General features: G+C 38.5%; 1 long non-coding RNA gene across 1 annotated transcript in view; it reads left to right on the top strand.

The window, feature by feature from the left end:
• The first annotated feature begins 2,039 nt into the window (after nucleotides 1-2,039).
• Nucleotides 2,040-18,461, top strand: part of LOC107715595 (uncharacterized) — a 32,494-nt gene continuing 16,072 nt past the window's right edge. Inside the window, exon 1 of the long non-coding RNA XR_001637115.1 lies at nucleotides 2,040-2,264. This is a non-coding gene — a long non-coding RNA (uncharacterized LOC107715595). The remainder of the gene's footprint in view (nucleotides 2,265-18,461) is intronic.

Raw genomic sequence — 18,461 nt, 5'->3', positions numbered from 1 at the left:
TTCTTTCTTTCTGTTTTTTAAACTAGAGTGCTGTAAAAATGCAACATTTGCTTACACCTTTGGGATTGCATATGTATCTGGCTGACCTCCTTTTAAAATAGCAATAAATAAATGCAAATAGAAATTTCAGAGTAATAAAATGAATTCCAAGAGCAATTCTGCCTCATCATACACTGAAGACCTTCACGTGTCTGGGCAGATTTGACCCTCTCTATTCCTCTCCAATGTGAGAGCTGTTCAACTAGAAAGGAAAGCGCTAGCAGGACAAAAGAGGACAATCTGTCCTTTCAGGAACCTAAGTAACTCACCCTTCCCATCCCCAGACACACATAATGATAACAATTTTTAGACCATTTGGTGTCTGCTCCCACTGCCTGTATTGTTTCTGCTCAATTGTGTAGGATTTATTTTACACAGTTGAGGTGGATAAATGTGATACCTTATGAAGTGCGGCATTTTTATTTTTACTGCTCATTTTGGCAGTAAAATCAGCCGTAAATCGAGGCTACTGGTGTAGGATGCTTAAAACGTCTCTTGTGAATTGGCAATTTGGCCACTCAATGCAAAACTAGCCTACTGAGTATACCGTAAAAAAATTACATACATATTTTGAAAACCCCTAAAACTTGGATATTTTCTTATATACCGTAAATAGGATTGTTTTTAAGAAGGGCAAGAGGAAAAGTCTTCTGGAGTAGAACAGTGTCTGTTCTGACCTGCTTGAAGAGTGAGGTTTACCTTGATTAGCTTTGATTGATTAATTAATAACAGATCATTGAACATAATCTGCTTTCTTAAGTAGACTTTTAAAAACACAGCTACAAGCAATGCCCACAGCTTTGCCACTAAGTCGAGAGTCGACCCTATGCCCTTCTCAGACTGTACATCCCATCTGCTTGTATGCCCATCTTGAATTCACTCTGATGGGTTTAAACCTGTATCCCTCTTGCTCTAATTTCTGCTAACCTGTGCTCGTCTTTTACATTTCACAGAAAAAAACTGCCTGCAATATAAAATAATCACTGAGTCACTATCTAAACCTGTGGTTCCAGAGTGGTGGGTTGTGACCCAAAGATAGGTCACAGGTCTAAAAGTGAGACGAAAAACAAGCAAATAATAAAATGCAAATAAACTGAATAAAGAACAATTAATAAGCTTACCAACTTTCAAAAGGAAGGAGGAAAGCCTTCCAATGCCTTTTTGTTTTTGACGCCAAATCAAAATCTACAGTATTTTAATGCAAATTCTTCTGTCACTTGGTAGAATCTAGACAGGCAGATGCCCTCATCATCAAAAACCATGAAAAACCGTGCAAGGTGAAAGGAAATGCGATCCAGACAACAGCAAATACAACTACAATGTATTTTGTGTTTGTAGCCTATTATTGCATGAAAGTACTGAAATTTAATTTTGTGCTATAAATAGTTTTGGGTCCTGAAGCAAAACCATTAGAGAATCACTTATCTAAGCCACAATGATTCTGAACATTATATGAACATTACAGAGGCAAGCTTTGTTGAAGACTAAAAACATTCTACTGTACTAACCCAAAAGATGCCAAAAGACATAGGCCCTACGTGGTGTTCACCAGAAGTCTAAAGCTCACAATCCTATGGCATTATATATTTCTAATTACAGTCTTACATATACACACACACATATATATATATATATATATATGTATAACATATACAGTATTTCTGTGTATATACATACTAAAATAATAAAATAATTGTATTCGCTATTTTAATGTATTTAATTATATATTATGTATTTAATATAAAAGGGGAAAAAGCAAACACTTTATTAAAATCACATGCCACTGAAAATGTCAATGGTGTGAAATGACAGCTTATATTTTAACTTAAAATGTTCACAGTGTTCCTACCTGAATTTCATGGGGTGGCAGATGCAGTTCTCTATCCGTGGCAGCAGCAGTGAAGTGCCTCGCTCTCCTGTCACCTTGGATCTTTCCCGCGCGCGCGCTCTAACACACATCATTTTCATGGGCTATAGCGCCGCTCAGTGGATATATCTGATTCCTCTCTACTCGGTTACATAGTTTATGAGAACCTTGGAGGACAAACAGAAACGTCCTGTCCTTTGGCCGCTTCTTTTCTTGTTCAAATGTCTGCATTTGTAATAGTCACTATGTCTAGCAACTACAATGACCCTCATAAATATCATTACGCGAGATGTTTACGCCGTACGAGGACCACGCGGTGTTTACTGACGCGATGCAAGTAATATAGTTGAAAAATCAGGTGAGTTCAAACACTTGGAACACCTGTTTCTATGCTGTCCGAAAATGATATCAGAACAAAAGTCGTTTTGATACTTTGGATGTTTACAAACTGTGAGCTGTGTGAGTGTCCAGGCAGCCTACCCATTTTTGGGCCTCACATGCTAGTTAAAATGTTGCCTAAGTAGGCAGCTTATTATATGCAAAAATGCTAGTAATTGTAATGAGAAAGTAATGTAAAAGCCAGTTATATGGTGTTATATTTTGCTATATAATGTATGGTTAAAAGAGTTATTAACGTAATTGCCTGTGTAAGCCATCACATTTATTTGGATTTTATTTAAAGTAATTTTTTCTTATGTTGTTATTATTCTATCTATATTGGAGTGTTTTATGATACATGCTACAACGGGTTGCTTAGATGTTTACTGCATTATTTTAGTGTTGTGTGTGTTTTAGTGTCGTGTATTATCCAATTTTGATTAATTTTATTTATTTTTTTATTTTTGGGGGGGGTTCAATTGTGCCATCAATTTTATTATCAGTACAGTTTACATAAACTGAATACTTATTTTGAGTTTAAAAATCTTAAGTTGTATATATGATGTAAAATGCATAGTCTCCAAAATGCCATCTTGTAATGCTTGTAAAATTATCATTGTGCTTTTTACGGTAACATTCTGCCAATCATAGTTGCCTGTTTTTACTGTACATTTAAGAAAAAAGGTGTAGTTTTAGAGACATATTTAGGCACATATGGCCACTTTCACAAATGTGTACACTAATGAGATGGAAAGGCCTGCATTTTATTGTTTCTGCTCAATTGTGTAGAATTTATTTTACACAGTTGAGGTGGATAAATGCGATACCTTATGAAGTGCGGCATTTTTATTTTTACTGCTAATTTTGGCAGTAAAATCAGCCGTAAATCGAGGCTACTGGTGTAGGATGCTTAAAACGTCTCTTGTGAATTGGCAATTTGGCCACTCAATGCAAAACTAGCCTACTGAGTATACCGTAAAAAAATTACATACATATTTTGAAAACCCCTAAAACTTGGATATTTTCTTATATACCGTAAATCGGATTGTTTTTAAGAAGGGCAAGAGGAAAAGTCTTCTGGAGTAGAACAGTGTCTGTTCTGACCTGCTTGAAGAGTGAGGTTTACCTTGATTAGCTTTGATTGATTAATTAATAACAGATCATTGAACATACATGCTGAGATCTAACTGATTACTGGCCCTGTGTTAGGGTGGGGGTTTGCTTGAATGCTTGCTGGGGTTGTAATTGTGTGCAGCTGGGTGGCCGGGTGCTTTAGGAGTAATGGAGAGAAAGCGAGAGAAAAGAGAGAGTGGCCTCCTGCTCTTTGAAGCAGCCTGTCGCAACACGTCCGCCTGATATCACCTCTCTCTGACACCTCGCCATACAGGATGAGACCGCACAGATTTAATGGTTTCAAGCCATATGTTGAATAGCATTGTGGTGTGTGTACCTGCTCACTAAAATAAAAGCCTTGTATGAAATTTTAGCTATTAATTTGGGAATTTTAGCAAATGTTGGGCCAATATGCATATAGTTTCTGTTATTATTGCTTGATTATTTAGAAATATATTTTTTTAAACCTGTAAGATTTTATTGATTGATTGATATTTAACATTACATTTTATAATTTAGTGATGTCTCCTCTTCATAGTCGCCACTAAATAACATTTTAGGCATTTTTGGGCATCAGAGCGCCTGTGGTCTGGTTTCTCTGGGCTTGCTTTGTATTAGATCAGTGTCATTTATCTAACATGACTCTGAAAAGATTTGCCTTTAAAGGGATAACAGTCTGTTTAAAAAGGCTCAGCGACGTGTTTGAAGCTCTAAGTGCAACAGAGGTGGGCCGGAGATTGGCAGGCTTCAGGATGTGTGAAGGAAGAACAGGCAAATTGCTTTCTTTCCTCACCCAAAAGGAGAGTATGTGGCCAAGCTTGATTATCCAAGATGAGAGAAAAGAATTGTTAAGTTCTAAAAAACTCACACTAAAGTTGTCCAGCGTAACATAAGATGTAGCACTCCTCCTTTCTAGTTTTCTCACTCTTATTTTGGGATTGCATGGTTCGAATTGTCTCGTTTTCACCTGAAAATTATGTTTGTCAATAATAATTGCATTTTGCATATTGAAATTCCAATATTATTACATGCATAATGTTATTAGTCACCTGCCAACATTTAACGCTATAACCAAAAATATTCCAGCGTCATCAGGCAGCGGCTTGCCAACTGGCTAATGTTGGACATGTAACATCTGGTTTGTTCAGCATTAATTCATATCAAAGGCAAAATGGAATTCATTTAAGTGTGCGATTGATCAATTTGGCAAGAATGCTGATGATGTTATGATAGATTTGTTTTAAATGCTTTTTGTCACTTAACACAACCGCTGCCAAAATTGTGCTTCATGATTAGGCCATTGTAAACTCACTACGCCTAATGAACACAGACTACTCGCAGCGTTTAGCGCAAGCTAGACTGCTCCATCTCTCCATCGCAACAGCCTGGTAATAACACAGCTGTGGCGTTATGTGTCATCTCCAAGCATGGATCCAGGATCTTTGCTCCCCGGGTTTTAGGTGCCACTCAAGCCCTCCTTGTGAAAAGCTGTTTTTCATTTGATGCTCCAGCCGTTGGTTATTGTCAGCATATTCGAGAGGTCCTAAGTCCCGAAATGAGTCCTGTATTATTTTAGACTGTCTTGAATATTGCACGGCGGGAGGCTGAAAATGAGACCTTCCATCAAAAGATTGCCTGCAGCGCGTTCTACTCTGTGCAGCATTCGGGAGGTCTCACACAGAGAGAAAACACACTCTTTGACCACACAATTATATATTTATTATCAATTCCTTTGATGATTTTTTCCCCCCTTCTCCACTTCTATTCTTTACCTGATTTTGGTAGCTGAAGTGGGCTAGAATGGAAGAGCTTCTAAGCTGCAGTAAGAATGTGGGCGGCCTTGTGGTTTTGGGCTGTTAAAAGATTAGAGAAAATGCAGACAGCTAGTGCAGGCGGAATCAAGTGAACCGTAAAATAAGGTGTTTTCTCACCTCCCTCGACTCAGGTGCACATCTCAGGCAAGGTTTAACAATCTCCCAGTGCCTGTTTTATAATTGAATGAACCGTAGCAGTTGTTCAGCTGCAGACGAAAGGAGGGTTCGCCAGATGTGTTCCTAATTCATATTTGTAGTAAGACACTGTAGTGATTGTACTGCTGTCTTTTTTGTTATTATCACTGGCCATTTATCACATTTGATTTATAGACAAGCAAGATATATATCAGGAAATGATCAGAAGAGAGATCAGGAAATGCCACTATCCTGATTCGAACTTGCATTACCCGCAAGAGCACCACAGCTCAGTATGTTGCAGGCTAACCACTTGGCCACAACTCTGACATCCTGTTTTGAGTTTTGTATGTAAAGTTGTGTAGCCTCTTTGTTCCTGCACCGCCTGTGAACTTAAATTCAGATCACATCATCGTTTTGTGATATCGAGCTGCGGAAGACTGCTGTGCACAAACATCTCTGTATTATCTGTAATACATCAGAGGTTATTGTAAGGTATTCTGGGTTGAAATTGATGGATGTACAACAAAACAAATGACAGTGTTTGTTAATTCTCCAAAGCTTGTTTCTTTTAGCAGTAACCAACAAAGCACTTCAGCAAAGATTGAGGTTTGTATAAAAAAAATTTACCTTTGTTTGTCAAGCCATAAGCCTTGATAAGAATAGAAGAGAAGAATGCATGTTGGACAAAAAAAATAGCTGCCATATTCCAGAGCTTCTCATTTAAATTTCATGAAAATGCCTGTCAGTGCTTTACAATATCTACTGACCTATTGTAAAGGCTGGTTTCGAATTGGCTTCCGTTAAAGACAGGAGATGCCATTTGCATGGAAAAGTCCTGCTTTCAGCAGGGGAAAAGTCAGACAACAAAACCTTGGACTTAATCAAGGCGACTTCAACTGCCTGCTACCTTTGGGACGGATCCATATCTCTTTTCCCTGGAAGAAATGGTGATGATGGCAGGCAGAAGTGTCCTTTGTGTCTAGTGAAGATATCAGGTGTTTGAAGTGTTAACGCGAATACTAAGCCTCTGGGGCGAGCGGGTGAAAAAGGACCCATACAAAAAAAAGTATAGGTTTAAAATACAGGCATGTGGCTTAATTTCTTTTTATTAATTCACCATTTGTAAACTGATGTTTACTGTTCATTTTTTAGAAATATCAATAGCATTTGTATTAAAACTATATTCACTGAATGTAATCAAAAAATCGAGAATCGAATCGAGAGCTTGCTAATCGAAATCGAAATCGAATCGGGACATCTGAATCGATACCCAGCCCTAGTCACATCATCGTTTTGTGATATTGAGCTGTGGAAGACTGCTGTGCACAAACATCTCTGTATAATCTGTAATACATCAGAGGTTATTGTAAGGTATTCTGGGTTGAAATTGATGGATGTACAACAAAACAAATGATAGTGTTTGTTAATTCTCCAAAGCTTGTTTCTTTTAGCAGTAACCAACAAAGCACTTCAGCAAAGATTGAGGTTTGTATAAAAAAAATGTACCTTTGTTTGTCAAGCCATAAGCCTTGATAAGAATAGAAGAGAAGAATGCTTGTTGGACAAAAAAAATAGCTGCCATATTCCAGAGCTTCTCATTTAAATTTCATGAAAATGCCTGTCAGTGCTTTACAATATCTACTGACCTATTGTAAAGGCTGGTTTCGAATTGGCTTCCGTTAAAGACAGGAGATGCCATTTGCATGGAAAAGTCCTGCTTTCAGCAGGGGAAAAGTCAGACAACAAAACCTTGGACTTAATCAAGGCGACTTCAACTGCCTGCTACCTTTGGGACGGATCCATATCTCTTTTCCCTGGAAGAAATGGTGATGATGGCAGGCAGAAGTGTCCTTTGTGTCTAGTGAAGATATCAGGTGTTTGAAGTGTTAACGCGAATACTAAGCCTCTGGGGCGAGCGGGTGAAGGCAGCGTGTCACACTACGGGATGGGACTTGGATCTTTACTTCCTCTCTACTGACCTATGACCATGGCTGGTTTTCAGGGTTGCGCTGGTTCCCAGTGCTCCAAGGCAGTGTCTGCTCTGATCAGATCACAAATTGTAGTATAAAAAAAATGTTTTGTTATCACATGCTAAAATATATATTTTCATATATATGTGTGTGTGTGTGATTCTCTGGTATTCATTTAAGTAATTTAGGTGAAAAGTCAAGTGTCCATTTTTGCATCATGATTGCAGTCAAACCATGATTGATTGGTTGGGGCACGTGGGGTTGCAAAAGTCATAAAATGTTGTACCATTCAGATGAAGTTGTGATTTTTTAAAATTCAAAATTATTATTTTTTTGATCTGTAAATGATATCCCCCACCCCACTCTTTTTTACATTTACAAAAGAGTGTCCTTAAATTATTTAACTAAAATGATTACAATTAAAAGTAAAATAATTAAATTGTAGTTTTCCTTCCTGGTTGAGAACCACTGGTGTAAACGCAGTTTTTGAAGGAACTGTTTTAAATGTATTTATTTTTTAAATGATGTTGTCATTTGGCAATGGAATTGTATTTCTTTTTTTTTTTTTTAAATTTTCCTCACCTTATCCTTTTCCATTCCCTTCTGTTGCTTAGCCATTTACTTTAAGTGACTGGCAACGCAAACTAAATTATACTTTTTTTTCAGTGTGTGTGTAGTGTAGTGCCACACTCAAGTTTGAGGACACCCTAGCTGGGGTTTGAGCCTAGAGCTTTACCCACTGTGCCGCACAACCTTCTTTATTTCAATAAATATAACGTCGAGTTAGGGCTGGACAATAATTCAATATATCGTGATATCAATTTTGGCCATATCGTCCAGCCCTACGTCGAGTGCTATTAGCATTCAGTCGTACCCCATGTTCGGTCGTATTCACCTGCAGCGACAGGCATGTATAGATGCAGTAAGACAGTGTAGGACATTGTTGACTCACACGAGTTTCACTGCTGAGCGCAGGCATTAGTGTGCAGTCTCATACTTCAGTTGTGCATAGATTAAGCCCATCAAAGCCAGCCGCTATGCCAGGCTTCTCTTCACTGTAAATGTAGCTGCAGGTTGTGATGGTGGGAGCTAACAGTCCTCATGTTGACACATAGGATTACTCCCTCTGTGATTTTGACCCTGTCCCTGCTTGACTGGTGCAAAAGACACAAACCCATGCGCACAAGCTCCCAAAAACACACACATACACAAACATACTCTCTCTCTCACCCGAGATCAGTGCATTCATTAAAGCTAACATATTGGCTTAAAGACGGCCTCTCTTTACATAAAGGCATGCAGGTTTTGTGTTGGGCCCAGTGTGTGAGGTAAAGGGCTGAATTTTAAACGTGACAGTGCCTCGCCTTCCCATTGACCCCGCAGAAAAAGCTCAGTGATCTCATTCTCCGCTTCACTAGAATGCTGCTGATTCTCTCCCTCGCAATGTTACCCTTGCTTTAAAGAGAGCCTCTGTAGAAGCTGACAATAGCATATCACTGCAGGCTACTTTTCTCTGTATTCCCTTAAAATAAGAGTAGAGGGAACATGGCTTAATTCGTACGCCTTTGATATGGAGATCCAGGCTGACCTCCTGTTTAAGCGCTTCAAAGAAAGAAATTAACTGCCAGAAAACATAATCCATCTGAATATGTGCAAACTTCAGACTGGCGGGAGGTACAGTGAGAGCTGCGTCGCAGCTTTGTGCTCAGCCGATCATTTGCGAGGACTTGTGAGTTGGTGTTATTGTTGCTAATTTGTTGTTATTCATCGTAATGGCTTTTGTAACCCAAAGCTGATCATATTATGCTTGTAGTCATCAGATTATTTTGGGTTCAGAGAGTTTATTGGCAATACCTCTTAGTGAGATCATAATGATATGTCGCTTGTATAAACTATTCGATTTAGATTACATCCAGCACTGTGGTGATCTCCCTGCCCCCGTAGCCCGTGTCCCAGCAGGGGATGGCGGTAAACTGATATAGCTAGGCTCCATTGTGTGTAAACTGACACTGAATTGTCTTCAGGATCGGAGACCTGAGGTCAGGAAAGGGCAAGGAGGTAACTGTCATGCATGAAGGACGCATTATACCATCGACTCACATGGATCAAAGGCTCAGATCAGATGGACTTGAACTGCTATACCGCAGCCGAGTGTGTAAAGTTGCACTTCAGGCTCTCTAGAACTGAGGATGTGAACATCCTGGTCCATCCACTTCCATCCTCTCTGCTGTTTTGGGACAAACAGAGTTAATAGGGTGTGTCTGAGACATTTGACAACAGTTCTTCAGGGGAATCAGGCGGTCCGGGAAAGAGGATACCTTCAGCAACCGCAGTAGCCGTATACATAACAGTGCACACAATGGAGAGTGTTTGACTCGGGCAGGATTTTGCCTCATTTCCCGCACTGAATGAAAAGAAGATGTAGCGTCAGCTCTTGTATTTTCAGTCGTGGGAATTTACTTTTATGAAGCGCTTGGGGAAACCTGGTGTGCCTTTAAGTGGTATTTCCCTTTCGGTTTTAAATGCAGGGGCACTTACATTAAAGTGACACCATTCTCACCAGCAATTGACAATGTTTTTTAAGAGTTACTAGCAGGCATCACAGCACCATGCCAGTCAGGTGAGCATAACTAAGCAGACAGTGTTTTGAGAGACCCTGCAAAGGTATTTTTGACAATGGTTAGGCCTATTTGTTGTCAACACATTGCTCTTTCAGGAAATGTCTAAAAAAAAAGTATTCTTTTAAGTCGTATTTTCTGTGGTCACTGTCCATAAATCATTAGAGATTTAACAGGACACTCTAAAGATAAACTTTTGTGAGGATGTATGGCATGAAATGTGTAAGTTATTTTTGACCCTACACAAAAATAAGAAATAATTACAAATTTTAAAAGCTTGTACAAAAAAAAAGAAGTTTGAGATCAATTCAAGTGTTTTCAGTACTTATTCCGCAAGAATGCATTACATTGATCAAAAGTAACCGTAAAGACCTTTACAATTTTACAAACAACTTTTATCTATCAAATAAATGCTGTTCTTTTGAACTCTTTATTCATCAAAAATAAAAAGTATTGCACAAAAATATTAAGCAACGCAACTGCTTTCAATAATGATAATAAGAAATGTTTCTTGAGCACCAAATCAACAAATTAAAATGATTTCTGAAGGATCATGTGACACTGATGACTGGACTAATGGCTGCTGAAAATTCAGCTTTCTTATTACAGGAATAAAATACATTTTTAAATATATTAAAATGGAAAACAGTTGTTTTAAATTAAAATACTATTTCGCTATTACTATATTATTGTTTTTTTTATCAAATAAATGAAGCCTTGCTGACTAAAAACACAAGCACAAATGTCTTTTAATTGTTACTCCGTTTCGGTTTTTAAGCTTTTTAATTGCATAATGTAGACTGATATTAAAAGTGTAGCTTAACATGAAATTCTAAGCGTGGCCAAAACACAGACATTTCCCTGAGAGACCCATCCTTAGGTCAGAGGTGAAAAGTCACCCCATTGTCTAGTCATGTTTCATTCCCCATTACTGTAATGACCTTTAGATGGAGACATCAGTAAATGGAGGACTTGTGATACCTCTGCATTGTCACTGGCAATATGGTGAGATGGTTATCAAAAACGGCCTCTTTTGGCCACCCTTGGCCTCTGACACGGCCCTTGTCATGTGGAGGGACAAGTGGTTTCATTTTTGCCCTTTGCAGAATTTAGCTGGAGGACAGGATGATGAGACCTTCAAAAGATGAGGGCAATGTGTCACTCAGAGGCATTTCAAATGTGTGGATTTATTTTAAAACTGTAATTAGTGTAATATCAGCTGTAGATAGAATGAGAAATAATTTGGGGAAAAATATTTAATTAGCAGTGGCTGGTTAGAAAAGATATATATATATATATATATATATATTTTTTTTTTACATTTCTATAGCACTTTTTAAATAAATAGAGTTGATTAAATTTTTAAAAGTCTTTGACAGAGCTGATTGTTTTATTAATTTTTTTATTAATTTTTTTTATAATGTCTAATTTACTACACCAACAACTTCACTACTCCATTCTAAATAAAGGCACTTTTTTTTTAACTTACTCACTGCAATAAATTGTAACAAATAAGCCATCTTAGGTATATATGTAGATATTCTGTAGTATAATGTGTATTAGTTACCTCTTTACATTTAAGAAATGTAGCGTGCATAATCTTTTTAAATGAGGATGATTTATGGTTCTTGAAAGGCTTTTACTAATGAAACCACACAGGGAGCGATTCTTTTGGTCATCTCTCCGGCCCAGCGGTTGCCAATTTAAGTCACCTGATCAAAAGCATGTTTATCCTATCGGTGACCTCAAAGGTCAGGTAATCGATACATATGATTGAGCGGCCCACTGTGATTTGGCCATTTTAAATTACACCCCCTCATTTTTTATCTAGGCAGGTAGCCTGTGTGAAAGACCAGCACAGATCTACCATTAGCAACAAGAAGTCCGTATGATGTACCACACATTTTGTGCATTTGTGATCTTGAGTTAAAGATAAATTCCAGTCTGTTAGGACACACATATTTCTTGTTCATATTTCTACATTGGCACTATATATGCAGTGTATATATGTGTGCATGTATGCATATGTAAAATATAATACTAAGTTATACATGTATAATGATGCTGGAGTGTTGCAGTGTCACTTTGCATTATATTTTACATAAATCCATTGGCCTTCTAAAAGAGGCCCATTCATTCATACGCCTCTGCCGCACACACATAACCAGATGCCATTATAATGATTTTTATCTACTTGAGGGATAACAGTGGGTGCTCCAGTCTCATCCCTTTCATGCAGCTATAATTACTCTGACCAAGTCAAAACCTCTGTCTTAACCCACCGATGCCCCTACATGGCAGTGGGCTGCCATTTAGTACGTCAAGGAGAATGCTATCATCACTAGGCTAACCTCACAGTCCCCCGCATTGTACAGGAACCCTGCTAAGAGCCAGAATCCCCTGAGTCAGTCTACCTCCTGCCCATTGCTGAGCTCTGCTGTTCCGCTGCACCGCTGCTCCACGTACCCATTAACCACTATTACCAGCTCAGGCCATTTCATGGTCAAAGAGCATTTCAGTGCTAGTGTTTCTCGGGTTCCCTGGGGTTATGAAATCACCCAAGTGTCTTTAAAGCATGTGCATGCTAAAGCTACCTTCTCAGTTTTTTGCACTCTGACTCTGCATGATCAATACACACTCTAGTATGAAAAAAATTCGAATTTCGAATATTCGTCGAATTTAAAATAAAAACGTTGCATTCGAATTTTAGGTATGCATTAAGGAGGCAGCCTTATCAGTGGCGCACGAGATGCGATGACTATGTAAGTGTCGTTGCATTATAATGTTTTTGTTAGCCTATCCAGTTGAAGCCACTAGATGCGGCGCTGCTGCGTTGTTAATGACAAATATTGCGGGAAAAGAGAACATCAATGCGGAGAAGATCTTGTTTACGTCAAAACTGAAACCAAGCCGTTCACACAGAACGCATATTTCATGCATTTTCTAGACGGACATCTATCACCGTTGCACTCGCGTCTCGCACAAAAGAGCCGCATGTTTAGAAAGCCATGTAAAATTAATGCAAGTTTAACTTTGAAAAAACATATCTCGAGACTTTATGGCGGGGGGTTTTCCCCATCCCACTGCAACTCGTGTTTTTAACTGAAAAATGTTCTCTGTGTGATTGGCTTTCGGCCCTTTGTATTACAGCACTTTTTTTCACAGATAGTCATGTTATTATGCTTTGAATAAACATTAGTAATATTTTGCTCGATGCACCCTCTTGTGGCCTTAGGAGCGAAGCCAAAAGCTTTTCTTCACCCTAACTGAAATTATGCATTTTAAATTCGAATATAATTCGAATTTTGATAACATTTAAGTACAAAATTCGAATTTAGTTTTTCAGCCATTTTGACAGCCCTAGTATGAACTGCACACTTTGTGCTCGTGCACACAGAGGGGGAATGTACACAGTGCATATACATTTGCTTCAGTCTAGTCTAGGACCTAGCATGTTATTCACAGCTCTCAAACATGATCTTTCAGAGCAGCATAGTTCAACAGGCGGCACGCAGACCGCATGCTGCCCTCAAGCCATTTTCTGTGGCCTGTGTGATGTTTGTCATTGTGCCAACCGCAATTGCAGTAACCGCTAACATGCCTCCTTACCCTGTTCAAAAACATTAGTTGAAGTTAAGACAACTGTGCTACTCCAAAAAATGAGAAGATGGACGCTTCTTGTGTCGAAGTCTCTGGTAAATGCGATTTAACTGTATGTTGTTTAGGTCTGCTGAGTAGAATTTATCTCACTTATTCAAAAATAAAATAAATTAATTAAAAAGTAAGCTTTTTTTTTTTTTGATTTACGCAATTTAATAGTAAAATTCAATCAAATTGAATTGAATAAGCCATAAGTATTTTGATTGTATAATTGATTGAGTATACAATTGCTTAATTAAATGTATTAATTAAATTGCGTAAATAAAAAAAGGCTTTTTTTGAGTGCAGGCTTATCATTATTATTAATTAAAGCTAAAACCATTAAAACAATCATTAACATTTCAAAACCATTTTTATAATTAAGTGAAATAAAGTTTAGGTTTAAGATTTTAAAATTTTTTTCCAGTTAATATTATAGCATTTCTCAATTTGGTTTACGTTGAAGTGCTAAAATAACCTTAAAACCTATTTATTTATTTATTTATATATATATATATATATATTGACAAAAATGCATAACAAAATTACTAAAACTTCATAATTAAATCATAAAATGAAAAAAATCATAGCTGAAATTTGCCAAAATTAAAACAAGGGAACAAATTAGAACATCTTGGCCAAAGTATATCTAAAATGAGGTGATGAATGGATAGAATGTGCTTACAATTTAATAAGTGTGATTTTTTTATTTTTTTTTTAATTCTGCAACACAGATTTGTTGAGCTGACTTGGAATATGGGATGTTGGAAATGGTATGTCCTATGGTGTGGAACTCCATCTAAAACAGTTTAAAATGGTTTAATGTTTTATAATTATCATACAGTTCTTTTATTTGAAACGCATCATGCAATAATTATGGAATAAGGATTTGCGAGTACAATTAGGAATCATATATAGGCTATGGCTGGAACAGAAATGCTTTTTTCATAAAAAAGACTGTAGAGAGCAAATGCAGCAATATTCCACCTTTCCTGGGCAGGAAATTATATCATGACACTTTTATTTGCCATCTACAGAAAACATTAGTCATTTGTAACCCATTGGTATTCCAGGCCCTTCTAAATAATGATATAAAGGTGTTAAGTGTGTAATGATGTTATGTGAATACTGAAAGCTGATATTTAGGCTTAGGTGGCTTCATAATTGGTTCCAAATGCAAACATTCAGGCCTCGTTTGGAACCTACCCCCAGTTTTCCCCTAGCAAGATTACCCAATCACAAATCAGAACATCTGGAACACCTCAGAAATAAAGTAATCAAAATCAACGTCAAACTGCTCTATGAAGTTTATTCCCCAGAGTGAGCAATATGGCTCAAATCCTATAGCAGTTTTCGATGCTATATGATCATTTATTTCTGCATACATCTGTCATCTGTGAATCTAGTGCTTGGCTCAAAAGTTCTACGAATTCAGATTGACGGTGCTGTGTGACAGTTTCCTTGCTGGGTTATCATAACCCTGGACGTCTTTCCTTTTTTCCCTACTGGAGCTGTTCTGCACAGCCAGATACGTTGTAAAAAAAGTTGTAATTGATCGCTGTTATCTCTGAGCTCCTCTCTTTTCCCTTCAAGCAAGTTCTCTCACTTTCCATATTGCTCCTGCCTGAGCTGTCCTCTGGTTTATATGCAACTGTGATATACTCACAGAAGAGAGAAGGGAGGAAAAAAAAGCCGGCTGATTGAGGCTGGCATGCTGGTGAAATTCTGTAGTTTTTCTGCACTGAGTGATGGAGAGGGAAAGGGAGGCAGTGGCGGTGGAGGTTGTGGGTGGGGGGTAAACCCACCCACTGTCAAAATGCACACAAACTTAACAGCCCATGGAGCACTGACAGTCACCACAGAGAAATGCTTTTTTCATAAAAAAGACTGTAGAGAGCAAATGCAGCAATATTCCACCTTTCCTGGGCAGGAAATTATATCATGACACTTTTATTTGCCATCTACAGAAAACATTAGTCATTTGTAACCCATTGGTATTCCAGGCCCTTCTAAATAATGATATAAAGGTGTTAAGTGTGTAATGATGTTATGTGAATACTGAAAGCTGATATTTAGACTTAGTGGCTTCATAATTGGTTCCAAATGCAAACATTCAGGCCTCGTTTGGAACCTACCCCCAGTTTTCCCCTAGCAAGATTACCCAATCACAAATCAGAACATCTGGAACACCTCAGAAATAAAGTAATCAAAATCAACGTCAAGCTGCTCTATGAAGTTTATTCCCCAGAGAGAGCAATCTGGCTCAAATCCTATAGCAGTTTTCTATGCTATATGATCATTTATTTCAGCATACATCTGTTACCGGTGAATCTAGTGCTTGGCTCAAAAGTTCTACGAATTCAGATTGACGGTGCTGTGTGACAGTTTCCTTGCTGGGTTATCATAACCCTGGACGTCTTTCCTTTTTTCCCTACTGGAGCTGTTCTGCACAGCCAGATACGTTGTAAAAAAAGTTGTAATTGATCGCTGTTATCTCTGAGCTCCTCTCTTTTCCCTTCAAGCAAGTTCTCTCACTTTCCATATTGCTCCTGCCTGAGCTGTCCTCTGGTTTATATGCAACTGTGATATACTCACAGAAGAGAGAAGGGAGGAAAAAAAAGCCGGCTGATTGAGGCTGGCATGCTGGTGAAATTCTGTAGTTTTTCTGCACTGAGTGATGGAGAGGGAAAGGGAGGCAGTGGCGGTGGAGGTTGTGGGTGGGGGGTAAACCCACCCACTGTCAAAATGCACACAAACTTAACAGCCCATGGAGCACTGACAGTCACCACAGCTGTACATTTTACGCTATGTGAAGCCCAATAATTAGCACCCAGATTTAAGCGAGGGAAGGAGGGAGAGAGAGAAAAAAATCAGTGCCAAATATGCACACATACATGCTTCCATCCATTACAGTGCTCACCACAGGCTGTCGTCCATGGCTGTACCCCATCCATAGCTCCCTCCCTCTCTTAGTCTCTCTCTCTTTCTCTCTGCGAGAGGAAAGAGCCAGGCACTGATTTCATATGATTTGTGTCACTGTTACAGTTGTCAGCTTGAAGCTGTCAGAAAAGAGCCGCGTTCTTCCTGTGCGAATGAAAACATGCCAGTCCTGCCTCGTACGAGACACTTGGATGGCAGTCCAGGAATATCTCAGCATGTGCTTTTCTTCCTCTGTAACCAGACAGCTGTTCGGGTCTGGAAATATATTGTTCAAAGACAATAGTTGAATATTTGATGTGTTGAGCTGTGCCTAAACTATAAAGACGGATTGAAGAGGCTTCCTCGGAGCAAAACAAATTTCGTAAAAAGGCAGAAGACATGAGCGAAGATTATTCAAAATGCGCATTTAAAGGAACAAATGATAACAGGTTTTTCCCTGTGTGCTATTATCAGTAAAATTCCCAGCACAGCCCCATTGACAGTTTAGTCTTTAAGCTAAGGCGACCGATATTCGAATAAAATGTCAGTCTGCGCTAAGATCCGTAGAGTATTGACGTTGAGAAGAGGGGAAAAAAGACTGCGGTTGTGTATTTTGTCCTACAGGCAACTATGGCAGGACGAATCAGTAGGCCTCAGGACAAAACTCGCTGTCACAGGAGATGGAGAGCCTGGCCAAGCACATTGACTGATTGTTAGCATTAGCGACTGTGAGTGTGATTAATATGCTAGCTCCTGCTGTAACTCTTCAGGAAAAAAGAGTGAGAGAGAGGGAGAGGCAGAGCAAGATGCGTGTTGCTTAAAAACTAAACAGAGGTGACTATATATCGCCCTCTATTTTAAAGCCGAGAGTGCCTAGATGGGGCACGCGGGCTGCTGAGGCAGAATGAATGGCTGTGATTCCAGGTGCGAGTACATTAATTTTTCAAGCCTAAATAAGACTGACTATGTAAAGCAGGCCTTAATGAGCTTGTTGTGTGGGTTGCTGAGAGAGACAGAGACTGAGACTATGTTTCAGCCCTGCTCACACATAATTGCTACACTATGATGATGATTTTTTTTTCCGTTTTCGAAGCCCCCAGCATCTGCTTGATTGTTACAACTCACAATGCCAGTCCCCTGCTAACACACAATGCTCCTTAAACAGTGAGAGCTGTACTCAGCCACAAGCTGTTGTGCCATTCCAAAGACAATAACTCAGATGCAATAATCCCTGCAGTGATGTATTAAAATAAACTTGTTTTAAAATAAGTTTTTAATTATCTGAGATGATGTAGCGCAGTTTTTAAAACTGGACAAACACATGCTGTTTACCTATACAAATTAATATACAGTATATATAAGCTTTTGTTTTGGGTATTTGAGAAACTCTGAGTGATCAGAAATCTTGATTCTTTTAGCATCGTTCACTCTCATCAATCACACACACACACACACACACACACACACACACATATATATAATAGTGGTTGAACGACTTCTGATCTTTTAAAGTCGACTATTATTTGATGAAAGTCAAGTCGAAGTCGACTAGTCACTGATGACGTCATTAATGAACAAATAAGCCTGAACCTGGAGCTGAGACTCAAACACCTTGTGCACAGCTATGGCATATGACACAGCGCTGCCCACATGGCTATTGCTTCTATAACAGCTAATTTTTATCAGTTTTTTTGTCTTTGGGTCGTTATATTTCTTACAGATTTCTACTCGTTCTAAATCAGATACAGATAAAGTAGCACAGTAAAGATTACATTTATATGAATGCATTAGTGAGAGCGATTGTGTGTGAACTAATTCTACCTGGCAGCATCTCTCTACTAGTAGTGAAGCTGTTGGATTTAGTTAAGAAATATATGCTAGAACTTTTCAATTTCTAAACCATTTTGTTGAGAAATCACAGAACAGTGTTGACAATACATTTCCGCGCTGAATGATTCTGTGCGCG

This window comes from Sinocyclocheilus rhinocerous, unplaced genomic scaffold (genome assembly GCF_001515625.1).
Source record: "Sinocyclocheilus rhinocerous isolate Xijiao unplaced genomic scaffold, SAMN03320098_v1.1 scaffold1110, whole genome shotgun sequence".
In the NCBI taxonomy this organism is placed as follows: domain Eukaryota; kingdom Metazoa; phylum Chordata; class Actinopteri; order Cypriniformes; family Cyprinidae; genus Sinocyclocheilus; species Sinocyclocheilus rhinocerous.
Note: the sequence above shows the minus strand (reverse complement) of the source record. Positions and strands in the feature narration are given on the sequence as shown.